The 21,493-nt window shown below is 39.3% G+C and overlaps 1 protein-coding gene across 3 annotated transcripts in view; it reads right to left on the bottom strand.

Moving 5' to 3' along the window:
• The window catches only part of LOC114662234 (5-hydroxytryptamine receptor 2A-like), a 620,625-nt gene that overhangs the window by 29,320 nt on the left and 569,812 nt on the right, over window positions 1-21,493 (bottom strand). The gene's annotated exons all lie outside the window — the stretch shown is intronic.

Here is a 21,493-nt window from a genome sequence, read left to right as displayed (position 1 = left end):
TTCCTTTTTCATACAAGGTTGCCTCCAAGCCCATTCAGTCTGGGATCTATCACTGTCTGTTAATCCTGATTGCTTGTATTTCATCGCCATAAATGTTTTCCTGTGGGTCTTTCTAATGATCCGCTGTTTTTTAAAACTCGCAAGCACAGTTTTCCAAATGTATTCTCAATTTCCTAAAGTCATTTTGGTGAACTGTGTTGCAGTTTCTTTCTTCTATCCTCTCCTATAATATCCCTTTTGCTCATTTTTTTACCTTTTTTGGATCTTTCTATTCTTCCTTCTTCCCTTTTCAAGGACCGCCTGTTTTCTTTGGACACAATTGCTGCGGTAGGACAAAAGTGGCCATTGCCCATTCTCCTAGGCTTTTGTGTCATGGCAGGCCTGTTAAGAAAGCAGATTTAACAGAATGAAGGCATGTAGCTGTGCCTTCCCCCACTTGCACTCCAGACTAAGTGACTGATCTCCAACTTGTACAAGGATCTGCCTGGACTTCATCTGATAAGAAAGGTGTAAATCAGAGTTGCACCAATATCTCTCCAGCAGCCCCTCTGCAGACTTCTTGAGCCAGAAGGTGCAAAATGGACTCAAGCAATAACAACAACCTATAATTCAAGGAAAGGCACTTTTAATGGTCAAAAGACCTCATCTATGAGGTGTCATAGATGCCCAGGGACGTTGCCCCGCTGGGACGCCGGAAGAAGCAGGGGACCGGAAATGGGACAATATTTTCCCTGGAGTGCAGGTGGGCCGCCTCCCTGGAATGCATGGGGGTCACGGAGCTGTAAAGCTCAACCCTCTGCGAAGATGGAATCACCGCCAGGGGGTGCCTGGACATGGTTGGAACCTTGGAGAGCGGCATTTCCGCCACACCAGGAAGTGCTGCCAGATGAAATTCCAAGGACACCCGGAGTGCTTCCAAGTGCCCTTCTGACACTTCCGCCACACAAGGAAGTGAGGTCAGATGGAGCACCTGGAGCCTATCCGGGTTATTATAAAGGGGGCTACCTCCCTCCAGTAGACTAGCCGGATTTGGGAGGAAGGAGACGGAGCTTGTGAGGAGGGGAGTGGAGGTCAAAAGAAAAGAAGAAGAAGAGAAAGAGAAAGAGAGAAAGGAAGAGAGTTGGTGGAGGAAGGCATTGTGGTGCTGTAAGGCAAATAAAGAAGTGTGTTTTGGACATTCTGGTGTCTGTCTGTCTGTGTCCAGGGATATGCTTTTCACAATGGTGCCCAACGTGGGGCCCTCCTCCTGATAAAGGTGGGGACCCCGTTTTAAAAAATAATTTTGTGGAGGCAGCCCGCACAGCAGACGAAGGTGTGCTTCTACCGCGGCACACATTCCTGGGCCAACACCTCGAGAAAACGCTCACCGAGGACCACGCCTAACGGACGCTCAGCACAATGGGGAAGAAGAAGGGCAAATGTGCCCTGAAGGTAGCGACGCCTGTTCCCAGTGTCGTCTTCGCGGACGTACGGGTTGGCAGGGCAGCGGAAGGGCTCTATTCAATAAAGGCGCGCAACAAAAAGGCGAGCTTCAAAAGGGCGACCTCAATTGGGCACGGCGAATAAAAGCCCGCGTAAATAAAGGCGAACTTCAAAAGGGCAACCTCAATTGAACGTGGCGAATAAAGGTGTTCGTAGATAATTTAGTTCAAATTGGCTCTGGAATATGTGAAGAGCAACAAAGGTGCAGATCTACTCGTAGTCAAAGGCTACACATTCAGAAAGGAGAAAACTATCAACGGGAAACACATCTGGAAATGCACTGAATATAGGATTGGAAAATGTTCGTCTCGCCGTCATACCAAAAATGGATTATTCGTCAAGAGACCATCTATGCACAACCATGTTCCAGATGTGGTGAAGATCGAAACAAGAATGTTTTAATATTCTTGCTTTCGCCTTTTTATACGTTCAATCATTGCCTTTATCTAATAAATTTTCTTCACAAATTTGTTCCAGAAATAGTTTGTTAGAAGTTCATGCATTAATTAATTGGATGTTTTAATATTCTTGCTTTCGCCTTTTTATATGTTCAATCATTGCCTTTATCTAATAAATTTTCTGTAATAATTTTGTTGCGTTTGCCTTTATTCGCTGCACCCAATTGAGGTCGCCCTTTCGAAGCTTGCCTTTATTTATGCGCGCCTTTATTCACTGCGCCCAATTGAGGTCGCCCTTTTGAAGCTCGCCTTTATTTACGCGCCCTTATTGAAGGATACCCAGCGGAAGAGGCCACCCAACTGCAACATGCTCAAGAAGACAGGATCCGGGAGGTAAGTCTCATGTATGATGGCGATACACTTGGCTGGGCTTACCCTGCTGTCCCCTGGTCTTGCTTTTTAGCAGGGGACTGCCCGAATCCACGTCTGTGGCCGAAGCACGCCAACCCATGGAGTGATGGCAAGATGACAACGGGAGACGAGAAGGAGCCGCTACTGACTGCAGAAGGGTTGCAGGGCGGAAACTGCCCGGAAGACCCTTCCCTGATCGAGTACGCTCATAGGGTGGAGGGAGCATTGGAGGACCGGAAGTCCCTCCCAGAGACAAGCACAGGATTGGACGGAGTGTGTTTTGTACCCACCGGTGAGTGGTCAAGGGTGGGACTAATGAACGTCAATCCTGGGACGGTCGAAGACCCAACTGAGCATGCGTCAGGAGCTCCATGGCTCCCAGCCGGACGGGAGAATCGAACAAACTGTAAGTTCCTCGTGGGTATGCTTTTCACAGAGGACACCCTGATTTTGTAACTGGAAGCGATATGAATCCAATCTGGAGAAGTTATACATTGCCTTGAAACTAGTTACACTCATGTCATCTGGAAAAAGTGGTTCTCTCTTTGTCTTTCTCAGGTCGCTGACACAATGGAACTCTGTGGGAAGTCCTACCAGAGCTCTGCTCTCACTCTTCAAAATGACTGAAAACCTCTGAAACCTACTCTCTGATCCTAAAAAGCTTTGAGCCACTTTTCCATGGAGAGCCGAATCCAACAAACTCTTCTCTTTGTGAATCTGAGAACTGAAATCCAGTTTGCGAGGTGAAACAGTGAACTAGTCAAAAGGTAGAGGAGCAGCCATCACTTCAAGAAAAGAGAAAGAGTGCACTCCAATGAAAGAAGAGTCTCCCACCTGAACCAAGAGCAGCAACAAAGCAATAATTCTATACAACATCGAACATCACCTTTAAAGACTTGTTATCATATCATGAAACAGAAAGGAGTACCTAGATGTATGTGAGGATAGTCCACGATATGTATGAGGAAGTGAGGACTCGGCTTAAAAACAGTGTCGGGGTAACAAACAAAATCCCAGTTAGAGGAGGTCTACACCAGAGATATTTTTAAGTCCTTCCCTCCTTGAGCTGGTTATGGATATGTTGAGTCATGGGATGAAAGACTAATCCCCCTGGTGCATGCTTTTTACTGACAGAATTGTGTTGTGTAACACCAGTAAAGTGGGAGTGGAGAGGAAGTTGGAAGAATGAGGAAAGGCTTTGGAAGATAGAGGACTGAAGATAAATAGGAAGAAGACAAGAATATACGAGGTTTAATGATAATCAGGATTCAGAATTTAGCCTACAGGGACAGCTATTAAAAAGAGTGGATACATTTAAATATCTAGGATCAGTGGTAGCCCAAGATGGAAAATTAGATGCAGAGGTAACTCATAGAGTGCAGTGTGATTAACGAATTAAGGAGAAGGTTAAAGGTAAGATAAGCTGTTAAGATTAGCAATGGCCTATAGAGCTGAGACATGGGCAGTAAAGGGAGCGCAGGAGAAGAAGTTAGATGTGTCAGAAATGAAAATTTTGAGATGGATGTGTGGAGTTGCAAAAAAGGACAGAATAGGAAATGAGAAAGTCAGAGGTACAACAAAAGTGGGAGAGATATCTAAGAAAGTACAGCAAAGTAGGTTGAAGTGGACATGTGATGAGGACAGGCAGTGAATATGTGGGCATGAGATGGTAATAGAAGTACAGGGGAAGAGAAAGTAAGGGAGACCAAAGCGGAGGTGGATGGAAAAAACAAATGAAGATCTGAAGGAAAAGGCCTTGACTGGTGAGGAGGTGAAGGAGAGGGAGAAGCTGTTTGGAGAAGGCTGATCAAGCATGTGAAAAAGATGAAAAGGATGAAGAAATATCATAAAACTATGTATCGGTTCCAACAAAAGTCAGAATTCTGAGTAGCAAACAGCCAGCCTCTTTTGTGTTTTATGGTTGTCTGTCTAGTCTGTCCATGCCCTGTCTTACATGTCAACATATACTGTATATGCAGTTATCATACTTCTTCAATCCTTGTGTTTATTAATAAATTGTATTATTCTGTCTCTTTAAACAAGTGTGTTTCAGTTACCTTGTTATAAGTCTAAAGGCCGGAGATATGTCTCCTACAACAAAGAAAGGTATGCTGAATAAAGTTGGAATCTGATCAAATTATTAATTAATTACCAGTATTGCATGACTGATAATTAATTAACCGAGTTAAAATTCATCTTTCTATTTCCTACATTTATTTGCTTCCCCCTGGGTGGGTGTCCTATTGATTATTAATCATCAATTCCTACACTGTAAACTTAACCCTAGCTTTGAGTTGGAAATCACCTGACCCCTTACCCTTTTATTTATGGAAATCCTCTTATGCTTCTTGAACTATCTGCTGCTAGAGTTAATGGTGCAATCAACTCCTAAGTACAGTACGCATATGCATGACTTGTTCAGAGTCACTTGGACACTGTACACATGGCCATTTTTTTGTGGTCTTTTCCTTTAAGGGTATATCCTGCTACATGGAGCTGCATGGGGGGCTGTTTTTATATTTAGTAATGCTACCATGGTTGTGTTTGATTTACAGTATTTTGTATATATATTTAACAAAATTATAATAAAAAAATCTTCAAATCTTTAACATATATTAATAATTTGAAGATATCTTTAAAAGATGTATAGATATCTGTAAATCATTTATAGATTTGTAATTTATTTCAAGCTATCTGTAAATCATTTATAGATTTGTAATTTATTTCAAGCTATCTCTAAATTGTTTAAAGCTATTTTGAAATTAATTACAGGTTATCTTATGTATTGGTGTGTAGTATTTAAAATTATCCAAATGATCATTTGGCTTTCCATAGACCAGAACCTTTTCCTGCCAACACTTGGGGGTCCACTGAGAAAGCCAACAGAGATGTGAGGAGAATATGCAAAATACACACAGACAATGACCAGGTGTGGGAATTAGAATGGTTTCAATTTAGAACTGAATACATTTAATACTGAGTAATCAAATGAGTACAATATGGCCAATGCATGTGTGTGCCACTCTGGAATACTGGCCAGTATTACCCAGTGGACATGACACTGATGCAAGAAATCGCTAGGCAGAGTAATCAGTAATGGAGAAAACGTGCCAGAAAAGCAGAGCAGCAAGAGCAACAGTGGCCAACAGAAAGAAAGCGCATTGCATGAAGCTGAGCTGCGCTCTAATCGGCTGGGTGTCAGCACAGGGAGAGCCAGAGGTTACAGTGCCTCGAGGTAAGGAGACAAAACAAATTAAAACACACAGGGGCAACAGATGGCAGGCAGAATATGTGCCAGACATGACATTAGTAGAAATATGCAGAAAGGTGTTAATGGGTAAGGGCAAACCGGAATACAAATAAACCAGGGGGATCAGAAATGTGGACAGGCATGATGAAATTATTACCAGGTTGGCAGATGACAAGATAGAATAATGGAATTTGGTGTCATGTGAAAAGCCAGCTTTGTAATAAGAGCCAGTGATGGTCTGAAAGGATAAAAAAAATAATGAAATAAAAATATACACTGTGAGGTTCATAATAAACCATCAATGAAAGAAAATGTCAGGCACAACAGGCTGTACTGACTAAAGCAGAAATGAATTAAAACAGACAATTCTGGTAATGATGGAAAAATACCTGTTAAATCTAGTGCCTTTTTATGTGGCTCTTGACAGAGGTGCAGATACGTCTGAATTTAAAGGGTACATCGGTGTAAAGGTTTAGAAGTAACTGAGATGCTTACCCATCTTCCTTTTCATACCTAGTCAAGAAGACTGTAACCTTGAAAAAGAACTGTGGCCTGACCTCCCAAACGTCTCCTTCCACCTCTAAGAACATTAAGGACCACACTTACAGGGAGAAGACGCCATTTGAAGACAACCAGTACAGACAGCAGATCTCCTCATAACTGATTATTTTTTTCCTGCAATCATCATGTTAACCTACATGTCGCTAAGAAACCATAATGTCTGTTTCATGTCTGTTGATTCAAAGTTTTTTAATCTGAGGTCCCCCAAAATATGGTACCATCTGGTCTGGTCCCTGCACTAACATAAACTCAGTGCCCTGAAATAGAGCATGAGCTTGGCTTTTTGGTTACTGCTTATAGTAGTCTCACAGCATTCTGGATAACGGTAAACCTACTGTATTAATCAAAGTAAATGCTTAACTACAGTAGACTAGTGACACATACAGTTTTGCTCATAAATTTATATACCCTGGCAGAATTTGTGAAATATTGGCCATTGTTTGGAAAATATAAGTAATCATGCAGAAAGCTTTCCTTTTAATTAAGGAGTGTGCTCAGGTGAGGCAATGTATTATCACATAATTGTATGTGCCCTTTTTATAATCATAATGATAACTGAAATCACCCAAATGGGCCTGATCAAAAGATTACATACCCTTGAATGTTGGGGCTGATAATATACGCACAAAAGTTCAAATTAAGGGTAATTAAGGGGAAGTGTCTACACCTGTAACCTCTTTGATTGTAGTCAGTTCCCCTGTATAAACAGTCATTTTAAATTCATGCAGAGCTGCACTGGATACTAGGCAACTGGGAAAGCAAAAGAACTGTCAAAGGACCTGCGACTAAAGGTTGCTGATATGTATAAATCAGTAAAAGGATATAAAAAGATAGCCAGAGATCTGAAAATGCCTGCCAGTAGTGTTCAGACTCTGATCAACATAAGTGGAAAGTTAGGGGTTCTGTTGTTATCAGGCCAGGTAGACCAACCGAGATTTCAGCCACAACTGCCAGGATCATTTGTCAAGCTGCCAAGAAAAACCCCTAAGCCACTTTAGCTGAGATACAGCTTCCCTGCAAACAAGTGGTGTTGCTGTTTCAAGATTGACAATAAGGAGATACTTGAACAAAAATGGGATGCACAGTCGAGATGCAAGGAAAAAGGTCTTTACTGTGCCAATGCCACAAAACAACCCACTTACAATATGCCAAAAAGCATCTAGACAAGCCTCAAATCTTCTGGAACAAAATCCTTTGGAGTGATGAGACCAAAATTATTGAACTTTACGGTCACAACCATATGCTATGTTTGAAGAGGATGCAACAAGGCCCATCACAAAAAGTACACCATCCTTACTGTGAAGCATGGAGGTGGATCTCTGATGTTGTGGAGATGTGTGAGCTACAGCGGCACAGGTAACTTAGTGAAAATTGACGGCAAGATGAATGCAGCATGTTACTGGAAAATACTGGAGAACAACTGGCATTCATCACTCTGGAAGCTGTGCTTGGGATGCATTTGGATCTTCCAACATGACAACGATATAAAACTCAAGACCAAATTGACCCATTGGTGGCTACAGCAGAAAAAAAAGTGAAGGTGCTGGAATGGCCATCGCAGTCTCCTGACCTCAATTTCACTGAGCTACTTGGGGAAACCTCAAACGTGCAGTTCATGCAAGACAACCAAAGAATTTACAGGACCTGAAAGATTTTTGCCAAGAAGAATGAGCAGCTCTGCCACCTGAGAAAACCAACAGCCTTATCCACATCTATCACAAAAAACTGCATGCCATCATTGATGCTAAAGGGGGCAATAAACTGTAGTAAGAACTAAGAGTATGCAAACGTTTGAACAGTGACCATCTCCTTATTTTCCTTATTTTACTATGTTTTGTTTAATGGTTGAGCTGTTCTGAGATGCCTTATAGTTTAATTTGGATTCCATTACAAATAAATGAAATGTATTTTGCCTGCTTATTCATCTTTTCTTTAAAGTATGGTACACATGTTACAAATTCTGTCAGGGTATGTGATCAAAAGTTGTGTCATATCCCTAGGCCAAGCGTTCTCACCCTTTTTTCTTTTGTATAATCCCTCTAGGAATTTAATGTTTCTTTGGTCTTAAATTGTTAATTATTACTTAACTCTTATTATGCATAAATAATCCCTAATATTACATTTTGGGATAATAATAATTGAGATTATTCTTTCATGGGTGTGTGTCTTCATTTTTCTCATGTAAGACAAATATTTTTTTAAATTTTTTTTTAATGTAAGAACAGGAGTGTGTTTTGATATAAAATAAAAATAGAAAGTTCAAAATTCCCGCACTTCTGATTTACAAAAATTATACAGTTATGTATGAATTCAGATCAAAAGAAATATTCACAAGTTATATAGAACTTTCATGTCAAACAAAGAGCAAAATAAGTCAAAGTAAATGTGAAGGTTGAGTCTGCCTCTGAGCTACGCAGTTCCATTTACAGCTTCTCCCTGTTCTTTTGGGTTTTCTTGAAGGAACGATGAAGGTTCCTGAACATAAGACAACTGTGCCCAAAACAAAAGCTTTCTGCTGCTGATTAATAAAAACATAATAATACTAAAATGAAATGTTACATTTATTTTATTAGTAATTGCTACCATTTGTTCATTACTGAATATTTTTCTGCATTAGTCTGACCAGTTTTACAGCTGTTATAAAATTGATGCTACACTAAAAATGTTTTCTACCAATAGAGTAATGTTGGCTGATTGGGCCTGAGACTGAGACACAACACAGTGCAAACATCTCATTGGAGGACTGAAAGTGGTGAGATGCTCTTCTTCACAAAAATCCCTCAGTTATGATGCGTTGTTTACAATTCTAACATGGATCCTTTCAAAGAGGTGGGGAATGAGAGGGTGAGGTGGAGTTGGACCCTATGTAAGCAGAAGGAGACCTTGAATTTGTGCAGCAGTGGACGTGGAAGAGGGTGAGACGCAAGTGAAGTCTTGTAGCAGGACTATGAGATGGAGTGGAGTGGTGGAATTGAAGCAAAGCCTATTACTGAAGCCACTATATTTCTTAAGGAACACTTTTTCACATTTGTTTTAAAATTTTCTGTGTATTATTGAATATTCCGCTGAGCACTGGAAGGTCACATAGAGCCCACCATTCCTCTGACATTTCTGCATGCATTATGGGATGACTTAACTACTTATTCCATGTTTTATACTTCTGTAGCTAGTTGATGCTTAACCTTTAATGGGTAGGGTTTCAAATGAGCAGCAAGTGTTGTCCTGTTTTCTATTAGGATGCCTTTCTCTTTTTTTTTGTTCTTGCCCTCTCAACTGTTCATCTTCTTTTTCTCTCGGTCGCTGTCCACTGCAAGCAGCAGCACAGCAGATGTGAAGGGAGTTATAAAGCAGCTTGTGACATGCAGCTGATTCTGCTTTTTGAATTTTAGCTCCTTTGCCTCATTTCACCTTATGAAAGGGGGAATAAAGTAAAAAGTAGTTAGAACTAGCTGAGACTGAGTTTATACATATGTACTCACCACCCATTATAGGAAATGACAAGAAGTAAGTGAGCTGTGCAAGAGGGGAAAGCACTTACATGTATTTATCATCCCAAATCTAATCTACATGGAGGAAGAATATGCAGTGTTCAAATATGAGATTTGCCTATTTAATAGAGGGAATTAAATGCACAATCTCTAATAACATGAATACAAAAAAGTTCAGGAACTGTAAGTAAGGGAAAGCATTTTTGAAAACACAAGATGCTAAACAAACCTTGGGAAAAAAATGTCTTGCTTAATATTCTTTTTTAAAATCGCTAAGCTCTATACTTTCTACTAAAACACACACTAGAAAAAGAAAAAAAAACAAAACTTTCTTAACTTCAAAGTTATTGTAATTTGTTCTTAGTACAATGTAAATCTTACTCTGTGAGTCCTCCAGCAATAAATGAGAATACACAACAAAAACAAAACACGTCAGGTGCAAAAAATGCAAAAAACAAACAGAAGTAAGAGGGCATGTACAAATAATTAAATGATTCTGTGTAAGCTCTGAAGGTATGTGGTCTCAAGAAGGCTTTCCATCCTCCAAACACACACTAGCCTGCAGTGCTAATGCCTGCAGTGACAAAACTGTTTTTCAGCCTTGGTGTTCATGCTGCTATGCTCTTATAGTGTCTCCTTGATGGTAGCAGTATGAACAGTTCATGTAGTGGGTGGATGTGTCCTTAATAATGTTATGGGACCTCCTGAGAACTCTGGTGTTAATATATGTCCTCTAGTGCAGGGAGTTCTGTTCCAATGATATTTTGCACTGATTTTACCACTCACTGTAGAACCTTGCGGTCCCATGCTGTATTGTTCCCAAACCGGACTGTGATGGAGTAGGTGAGGATACTCTCAATCGTGCATCTGTCAAAGTTGCTGAGGATAGCACTTGGCATGCCAAACTTTCTCAGCCTTCTCAGAAAATGCAAACACTGCCAGGCTCTCTCCACCAGATCTGTGATGGTGTACATCCAAATGAGATCCCCAGAAATGTTAATGCCAAGAAATTTAAATGTGGCCATTCTCTCCACCTTAGTCTCTCCAATGTACAGTGGTGGGTGCTGACCTCTCTCCTTCCATGTGTCTATTATTATTATTATTATTATTATTATTATTATTTCTTTCTCATGGACATGGTTCTAACAAGGGCACCAGTAGGGTTTTGCCCTTTCTTTTGTTGCAGCAGAGTGCTTTGCTATTGCTTATTTAGGAGATAGTTACAATAGGCAGGTGCCCATACTGATTCTGTCAGATTCATTGTAGTGAATCGAGCAATGCAACTGTTCTCATTTTTATTTTTTCAGGCTAGTGATAGGGTCCATGCTGTTTCCTCTATGTTCCGTCACCAATGCTGATATGATCCAGGTGATTCTGTGACGTATTTCCTTCTTATAGACATTCTTTTTTATTATTTTTGCAGGAGACCTGGTTGTGACATGCTCACTTTTTAAAGGTTTCATCCTTACACAAAACCATTCCTGTCCATGTTTACACATAACCAACTATAGTACTGCCTCTCACAGCACTCTCACAGCACTAAAAATGAATAAAATATTCAGTCTAGTCTCACTGGACCCTGGAGAGAATGCATGTCAATAAATCAATTTTGTGTTATGCTTGTGAAACTTAACAGCATTGCCATCTGGGAAGATACGCCTTCCGAGAGAAAAGAAGTGCTTCATCATGGGATGAAGGTGATTAATAGGGATACACATTGACCTTGGTTTAGGCTTCCATGATTTCCCACAACGTATGACAGAGAAAAGGACTGCCAGAGTCTTTCACTGCTGGTAATGAACACATAGGTCTACTGGCTTCTTTTGGAAAGAACTACATATTCATTCAGCCTTTATGGTGAACATGGTAAAGGGTAATTCGTCTTACTATGATACATTTCAGTTCTGCTCACTGGTCCTTCTCCTGCACTCTTTTCATCGGTGTATAAGTTTCACTCACATTTTCATGTTATCACCTATCATCTGATTATGGTGCAGCACCCTATGGGATTGAAATGGTAATGTGGCCAGTGTGCATTTGGAAAAAGCGGCCAAGCCAACATACATTTACTTGGACTTTAAACACTCCAATTTAATGTAAATGTTTAAAAATAAACAAATTGTGACTGTTAGAGTGACATGTTCAGGTAGTTTCAAAAGAGAACCTTTAAGCCTGTAATTAATTATTAGTTACTTATGTTTCTAATCTATTTGTATCTCTCTTTTTTAAGCCTATGGCATATTGTACCATCTCCCCTCTGTAGTTCTGTTAATGAAGTTTTTTGAATTGTCAATCTTTACTGGACAACAGCTTCTTTCTGCCAGTTGATATAACCAATAGTTAGTTTATTAGGTCCAGCTATCTACTACCAGGTAGGATATTGTCATCTTCAAGGTCAAGGTCTTTTTATAGTTACGTGTACAATGTACAGCAAAATTCATACTTCATCCTTGCAGACACAATAATCAACATGAAACATCAGGAAAAGAAAAAGCTCAAACTTATATTTAATATTGATAATAATCATAGAAAATAACACCAAACAACATTATGTACTCAAAAATCATTGAGAATGTGGCACTTTATTAACTTTTACAGATAGTTTATCACATGTGATAGTTGAGCAGCCTTGTTAGCTCTGGGCAGAAACTGTTCTTCGATCTCAAAATGCCTTCAAAACAGCCATTCACGTGACATGCAGTTGGCATTAAGAAGCAAGAAAGCATTTTCCACACTATTACGCTATCAACGCAAGTCAACTCTGACACAAAGCAGGATGGGTCAATGGATACATGTCGTTTACATCAAATTATGACCCAGACCCAGCATGTCTGTTGAAATTGAAATTCAACAGACAAGACCGTTCAGTCTTCAATATGTCTGAGCATTGTGGCTTCATTGTCCTGTGCTTAGCTAACAGGAGTGGGACCCAACATGGTCTCCTGTTAATGCTGCCTATTTGCTTAAAGGCCTGAAGAAATGGGAATATGGAGAAGTATTTCTGTACACAGTTTTTTTAAGTACCAGCTATTTCAGTATCTGGAGTTTTTGACAGCAGAAACATCTTTGACTTCTCTCACCAACAATGTGTTTTTGTGGAAAGGACCGCCACATACTGGATGTTTTGTGGTTATCATGCCATTCTCTGAAACTCAAAATCATTCCATGGTCACAGCCACTTAGATCATGCGTCTTACCCGTTCCAATGTCTGTGAGAAGAACTCCTATGCCTCCTGACCATATCTTCAGCTATACATTTAAAATGTGTAATGGTGCAGCCAAATGAATGGCTGTTTAGAGAAGCAAACTCTGGCTTAATGAAGAGGCTGAACTAAAAATATTGAGACAGGGCACTATTTTGTCAAGAGAAACGTGATGTTCTTTTATATGTTGCTCAAAAGGCTTGGAACTTTTATAAAAATCAAAAACCAGAATGTAGCCTGGCAAATGCTATCTCACTTTAGACCAGTGGTCCAGTGTGAGTCAAGTAGTCTGCAAGCTGACAGTCTTCAGGGCAAAGTGACTTAAATCACTCAGATATGTTAGTCTGTTGTGTACTTACTTAAGCATTTATTTGTAACAATCAAAGCTGTTAGCCAACATCTGTGATGCTCAACCAAAATAATCTCACTGGATAGAAAATTAGTCACCACCCATGTAAGAGGTGATACACACACCAACAGAGGCAACCCAGTATGAATTCTGTCCTACGAATAGCTGTTTTGTGTGTAATGGGGTTCGTAGAGTGATGAGTGTTTGGTTTTAACCATGCAAAATGGGTCACATGACAGACATGAATGATTGCCAAAAAGGGAAGACTGCATTTGGTTGTGCCAAAGGGCACAGTGTACAGCAGTGTTTCTCAAACACCATCATGGGCTGCTGCCAATGGGTCATGAGTTGCTATAGTTTATATTGGTAGTGGGTCACGGTGGGTTGTGCTCAATCCATCTCCTGCTCTAAAGATCACTCAAGACAGATCAAGGGAGCTCTGACGATCGTGCTCGATTTGCCAGAGGACCCTACCCTCTTGGTGTGTCAGAAGACAAAAAAAAGAGAGACAATGGTGTATAGGAAATTGATGACTTTGTCTTCCAGCAACAGCATATATCACAGTCAACTATTAGTTGACGCCAGAACCGTGGTCACAAGATGGTGCTCACAGATAGGGACAACAACCATGTGTCATGCATTGTGATAGGAAATCGCTTTGCCACTGGGCCACTGGGCATGAACTGCTATAGATAGTCAATGTAGGCACACAAATAATTTCTTTATGAACACTCAGAAGAGAACTGAATGCCATGGATATCTGGAGCAGAGTACCATGGAAGAGGCCCTTACTGACTGCTGAAACCTGAAAACGTGTTATCCAGCCTGATGAGTAGTGTTTCTGCTTGTAATCAAATAATGTGAGATGAATGTAAACCGCATGAAGCCTTCCATGAGGACTGTGTGCAAGGTGACTTTTTGATGGTCTGGGGGTGTTTCAGTTCTAAGAAAATACAGTTTACAATACAATACAGTATATTTTTGTATAGCCCAAAATCACACAGGAAGTGCCGCAATGGGCTTTAACAGGCCCTGCCTCTTGACAGCCCCCCAGCCTTGACTCTCTAAGAAGACAAGGAAAAACTCCCAACAAAACCTAGTAGGGAAAAAATGGAAGAAACCTTGGGAAAGGCAGTACAAAGAGAGACCCCTTTCCAGGTAGGTTGGGCGTGCAGTGGGTGTCAAAAGAAGGGGGTCAATACAATACAATACAATACGCAGAACAGAACAAATCCTCAATAAAAAATTTAAAAATTTTTTAGAAGTACGGAGCAGAATTTAACAGTAGATGATATCATATAATAAGATTTAGATAATTTAATAAGATTTAGATAATAAGATTTTTAATAAAATGAGTCCATTGGTCATGGTGACAACTCACTTGAACCAGAAGGGCTACATCAGGCTTCTGAGTGACCATGTGTTACATTTTGTGCTTCATCTCTAGAGTGAACACAGAATAACTACCCCAGTCTTTCAAGATGACAACTGGCACAAAGAACATTCTGAAGCATTCTTGTATCTTGACCGGCCTGCAGATAACCTTGATTTAAATCCCATAGAAAATCTGTGGGACTATTTGGAGCAATAAGTTAAATGCCGGCAGAAGCCATTTGACCAATCTGGCTGAACCTTGGGACTTAGTGTCGGAAGAGTGGGATGAAAATTGATGTTGCTTACATCCGCAAACTGGAGGCATCCATGCCTGACAGAATTTCAGCTATTCTTTTGTCTCACGGATGAGTTATGTACTATTAGATAAGATTTTGTCAGGTGTTACTAGTTTTTTGTCTGGTGAGTTTATGTATATACTTGGGAAATAGCTCTAAATCTACTACTACAAACCACACCATCTAACTTCCTCGTGGACATTAGCAACTTTTGCTTCAATTCCAAGCCTTCCTACCCACCTATATTATACTATCTGTTGCTGTCTTACATGTCTTAAACCTCAGCCTCACTCCAGTCCAGCCAGTATCAGCCACTACTAAAGTCCTGCATCTAAACTCACTTTGACATCTGCCTGTATTACCAATGTCTGATCAACACAATCCTTTAACTCCATGTCCCTGGTAATGCATGCATCAATACTGATAGACTGCCAGCTGGTAATCAGTCCTCATGGCTAAGGTGTTTTTATGGATCACTGGCTGCAGTCTACGACTATGGAATGCAAATCTGGCAGTGTTGGATTTGAATCTTTTGTAAAATAAATTCGGGAAGTAAAACACAGAATTTTACTGACAGGTGATTCTCATACTGAAGTGGTCTGTTATGAAATTTGATTTTAGCAAAGTGGTCCAAAAGAATCTGTATACCACTGCTTTAGACAAACACAAAAGCAGAGCCCCTTTAGGCCCATCAGCCTTCTTACACTTTATTTCTTTACTTTTGGAAAATCAACAAGAGATGCATATGTAGGAGTCTGTGTTTTATCACATGATGTTATTTAGTTAGCTTTTAATCTTTAATTTGATCTCCATGGCCAGCATGTTGTAGATTACATTACATATGGGCCATCAGTTTGGTTTGGTGCCATAGGCATCACAAAAATGTGACACTGCCTTAAATGAACTGATATGTGAAACCTACCCTATAACCAAGGCTGCCTACTGGAATGTGATGGCTAAAAGGAAATGTACAAGAAAAATGAAAGTGTACAGAAAAAAAAGAGTAAAATAAGTAAAGGTATATAAAGTGAATATCTGAATTTGAGATGGGTGGCATGAATTTTAGAAAGAAAATGATTTAAAGAAAAGTAGAACATAGATAAAGGTTTATTGAAAAATCTGTTATCAGTAAACAAGTAAAAGAAGCAATTGAGTTCATTTATCTCTAGGAAGCACTTTGTTATAAGAATGCCATTAATGTAATTTAAGGTTATCTCAAAAATGACACAGATATTAAGCAAAGGAGAACATAAAATGTAAGAAGGAAAATAAAACAAAAGGCTGAAAAAATTATAATACTTCCTTTGATTAAGATAAACTTAGGGAATAGAAATACTGACGAAACTACAAAAGAAATCTCATACGCAACCACCTGGTTTAATTTCTAAAAGCATTCTTTTTTTTTTTTAGTTATCAACTTCCAACATACACCTTCAAATCACGTACAGCATTCACGTTATCACCTGATAATTACACCTTTCATATCATGATGTACTAGGGGCTTTTGTGGAGTTCACTATCACCGAATTGATTGTGCTAAATTGGCACATGTTGAAGCAAGTTGAAATTTAAAAAGTGTGTGGGATGAAGGTTGGCTGGCAGGCACAAAGAGTGAACAGAGGGAATGAAATGTGACCAGGAGAGCAGTGCTTAGGTGGGCATCCAACCTGGTCAACAGGGAAACGCCTCATTCAACTTGGGCCAAAGAGGCTGAAGGGCTATAATTGTGTAGACTATGAATGCAGAATGTTCACCATATTGTTCCTTGGAGCAAAAACACTGGGCAAGTATTTTTTTCAAAACATTTGCTTCCTGAAAATAATTTGGTGCCTATGACAGACAGCGCTGGATTAAGAGGGCTTAGCAAATATAATGGTATTGATGACAGATAGCTAAACACAGACAAAATATCAGACTCACTGCATCATGTAGAAATTTGGAGAAATGTGGAATTAGCTTCTATTGCATTTAGTGTGATTAATCACTTAATGACTGGCACATTGCTTTAGTTCAAGTGAGCTAAAAATGTTTTGCTATTGATTTCTATTTGTACTCCATATATGATGCTTCTTCTTTCAGCATCCAACAAAAGTTGACCAGCATTGATGGATTGCCCTGATACTGATTTTCCATAGTTGCAATGACCTGGTGAAACCATTCACTATGTTCATCACAGACTACAGCAGAATTTGCTGGGAGAAGTCAAAGTGTGAATACAGAAAATTAATCTTTAGCGGCATGCTGTGCACGTCATGGTTTTGTATGCTTGAAGCATGTTATCTACCAGCTGGATGTACGAGTTGAGACACAAAAATAACCGGACTGGGCTTGGGGCTTTCCTGGAAAACCGTCTGGAGGTCGGCAAAACTTGAATCATAGAACTATATCCCCTCCTACACACCCTCTCAAACTGCCGACCAGCTAGGTATATCCTGTGAATAGCCCAGTCAGTATTTGCACAATCGCTGCATGAGTTGCCGTGACAATGTCGGGAGAAAAAAATTGAACAGCGAGACAAGACAAGACAACGCTCCCGCGCACAATGCTTCTTCCATAAAGCAGTTTTTGACTGACAAAAACATTCCTGTCCTCGATCATCCTCCTTATTCTCCCGATTTACCTCCCTGTGATTTTTACTTGTTCCCAAAAATCAAAAGTGACCTGAAGGGAACACATTTTTCTTCAATGGATGAAGTGAAGACAGAAATGGCAAACCTGTTGAAGAGCCTCAAGCAAGAAGACTTCCTGTACTGTTTCAATCAATGGAAGATACGTATGGAGCAGTGTAGAGATTGGGAGGGGCAGTATATAGAAGGTGACAATGTTTAGAATGCTGAAATTCATCAATAAGTATATATTTTTTTACCAATCCAGTTATTTTTGCATCTCACCTAATAGTTTGGTGCTCTGTAGTTTTCAAGAAACATATTAGCAACATACTTGAATGCCCTCCGTGTGATTTCCTCCAGCCCTACTAGTAGATCTTCAAACTGCTTGTTATTTATGACGTGTCTGATTTGCGCACCAACAAAAATGTCTCCTTAGTCTTTACCTCAGTTATTCATAGAAATATCAGGCTCAAATATTGAAATCCTTCGTCTTCCTTGTTCATCACTCTCACTTGTCAATCAATCAATTCAAATTTTACATGAAAAGGAGGCAAAAATAACTTTGCTGGGTTGACAAGTGATTTATGTGGCACAATTTTCTACCCTGTAACCAAATGCTTATGGAGTGGCCAGTTCTTTTTAGTTTTATGAGACTCTTTAGCACTGGTGTTCTTTTTGCAGATGAAACAACAGGACATTCCTAGTAGCAATGCCACTACTTTGAAGTTCACCACAGATGTTCCAGTTGTAGCTGTTGTACTGCTTATGTATACTTATACTATGAGAGAAAATCACAAAACTAGGTGATTGCAGTAAAATATTGTGTAACATGCTCATTTAAAGATTGTTTTGTGACCAATAGGCCAAAATCCATAACATACACCCAAAAATGCTCAGGCAGCAAAATATGTTTTGTCCAGAGTAATAAAAGTGGCATAAATAACACAAGTATGTTCAATTCTTTTAATTGGGCATTGCCATGAGTGTGACAATCTTGCCACTCTTACAGGGACTAAATTTCATGGGACACAGGATGGACATCCGTCTGGAAGTTTGTTCTCTTCCTATTGCCAAAGTTCAGCTCAGATGAACCGCCACTCCACCCTAACTCAAGGCCGGCTTGAATGTAAGTCACTAGGTCACTAAACTCCTCCCACAGGTCCACCAAATGTCTTGCCACCTATCTCCAGTATGTTGACTGAGCTGGTAGCAGGAACGTAGAGAGACAGAAATGGATGCATTAATGCACAAAACGCAAACAGCAGACCTGTTAATGCATCTCTAAGAAAGTAAATTCACAGATGCAATTAAAATTAAAATACACAGGGCCCAGCTGCCTCCCCATACTCCTTTACAGATTATGTGACATCATTTTGTCATCCTGCACTAGAGTGACTGTTTCTTACTTACATTTTCTCACATTACTGTATACAGTCCACAGTAAAAGTTTTTTTATATTTTTTTTTAATTAATTTTCATTGTAATTATTCCATACAAATAGATCAATTTATAACCCAACAAAATTGAAGAAAAATCAAACCCCACCCCTGAGAAGGAGAGCTTAGCTAAAGGAAAATTGCTTAAGGCTTTTTAATAAGGCAACATTAAACAAAAGAAAGGGAGAAGTAAATATATATGTAAATAGATGGAGAAGGGAATTAAATGCGGTAATAGTTATTTCTCTTATTCTAAAATAATATTGATTAAATCCTGCCAGGTTTTGAAAAAATTTTGTACAGATCCTCTAACTGAGAATTTGATTTTTTCCAATTTCGTATAATATAAAACATCGGTTTCCCACTGACTTATCAGAGGAGAATTAGGATTCTTCCAATTTAACAAAATAAGTCTACGTGCCAAAAGTGTAGTGAATGCAATCACCGTTTGCTTGTCCTTCTCCAATTCAAGTCCATCTGGAAGAACACCTAACACAGCTGTTAATGGGTTAGGAGGGATTGTGACCCCAAGGCTGTCTGAAAGGCACTTAAAAATTTTTGTCCAAAATGATGTTAGTTTGGTGCAGGCCCAGAACATGTGACCCAGTGAGGCAGGAGCTTGGTTGCAGCGTTCACAGGTTGGATCCTGCCCTGGAAACATTTTGGACAGTTTTAAGCGAGACAGATGAGCTCGATATATAATTTTTAGTTGAATAATTCTATGCTTTGCGCATATAGAACTCGAGTGAATTCTCTGCTTTGCTACCTTCCACTCCTTTTCTGATATATTGATTAAGAGATCTTCTTCCCAATGTCCTCTTGCATCTTTGAAAGGTAGGGACTCTAATAAGATTTTATATAATGCGGAAATAGTGTTTAATTCCTCGAAATTGAGCAGTATTTTTTCCAGCATTGTGGAGGGTGCGAGGTGAGGGAAATCGGGCAATTTCTGTTTAACAAAATTTCTAATTTGAAGATAGTGAAAGAAATGTGTAGCTGGGAGGTTGAATTTTGAACGTAATTGTTCAAAAGATGTAAATATGTTGTCTATATAAAGATCTCTGAGCATTTTAATCCCAAAACTTTTCCAGGTATTAAAAACTGGATATACTTGCGAAGGTTGAAAGAGGTGGTTCTCTTGCAGAGGTGCCACTGATAAAAGATTTTCCATCTTAAAATGCTTTCTAATTTGGTTCCATATTCTGAGTGAGTAAAGCACAATTGGGTTATTAGTATATTTGCGATAACTTGCATTTATTGGAGAGCAGAGCAAGGAGTATAAAGAAGTACTACAGGATTCTACTTCTATTGCAGACCAAGCCTGTGTATGTTCATTTATTTGTGTCCAGGTTTTTATGGGTTGTATGTTTGCTGCCCAGTAATAAAACTGAAAATTAGGTAAAGCCATGCCACCTTCTGCCTGAGGTCTTTGTAGGGTCGCTCTTCGGATACGTGGGTGTTTTCAGTTCCAAATGAATGAGGTTATTGTTGAATCTAACTGTTTAAAAAATGATTTATTGATATATATCGGAATGTTTTGAAATAAAAAGAGAAGTTTAGGAAGGATATTCATCTTAACAATGTTAATTCTTCTGGCTAGAGTGAGATGAAGGGTTGACCATCTATGCAAGTCTTGCTGAATTTTTTCCATACAGATGGCAACATTTTGTTGATAAAGAGCTTTATGTTTACTTGTGATATTTACCCCTAGGTATTTAAACTGATCTGCTATGGTAAAAGGTAGGGTGTCTAATCTAATATTATTTGCTTGTGAATTCACTGGAAAGAGTATACTTTTATTCAGATTAATTCTAAGACCAGATATCTTTTGAAATTCTGTTAGTGCTGTTAAAACAGCAGGGACAGTGTTTTCTGGGTCTGATATATATATAAGACCATATCATCTGCATATAGAGAAATTTTCTGTTCCAGTCCTTCTCTGACAATCCCCTTTATCTGATAAGAATTTCGGCAGTGAACTGCCAGTGGTTCAATAGCGATTGCAAACAACAGTGGCGACAAGGGACATCCTTGTCTGGTACCACGTTCTAGTTTAAAGTAGTCTGAGCAAATGTTATTAATACAAACTGAAGCTTCTGGATTGGTATACAGTAGTTTGATCCATGCACAAATATTCAGGTCAAACCCAAATTTCTCCAATGCAGTGAAAAGGTAGTTCCATTCAATCATATCAAATGCTTTTTCTGCGTCTAATGATAGTAATATCTCTGGGGTGTTTAGTCCACAGTAAAAGTTGTTTGCATCTTTACAGTTCTCCTGGTAGCTTCCATACTAAAACATGCTGATGCCATAAAAAACTAACCAAGCCACATACTTGGTGAGTCAATCTTCAACTTCCTCATGTATTTTTTAAATTTCAATATACAGTATGTGTGTTATCCAAGGTGATTAAAAGGAAAGGTAATGACTCATGCATTGTGAATCATTTCCTTTCTTTGGGGTCATTACTTTGTGTGCACTTTAAGCCCTTGTCAGATATAAATTTCTTTATTTATGGCACAGTTCAGTGCATTTTATCCTTTTAAGTGATATGTGTCACTGATTTCTACTTCCCTGATGCATTTAAATTGAGCACTTTTAAGCTTTTAAACATAGCTCCTGGATATAAAAGTAAA

This window comes from Erpetoichthys calabaricus, chromosome 12, assembly GCF_900747795.2.
Source record: "Erpetoichthys calabaricus chromosome 12, fErpCal1.3, whole genome shotgun sequence".
Taxonomy (NCBI): domain Eukaryota; kingdom Metazoa; phylum Chordata; class Cladistia; order Polypteriformes; family Polypteridae; genus Erpetoichthys; species Erpetoichthys calabaricus.
This window is presented reverse-complemented; position numbering and strand designations above follow the sequence as displayed.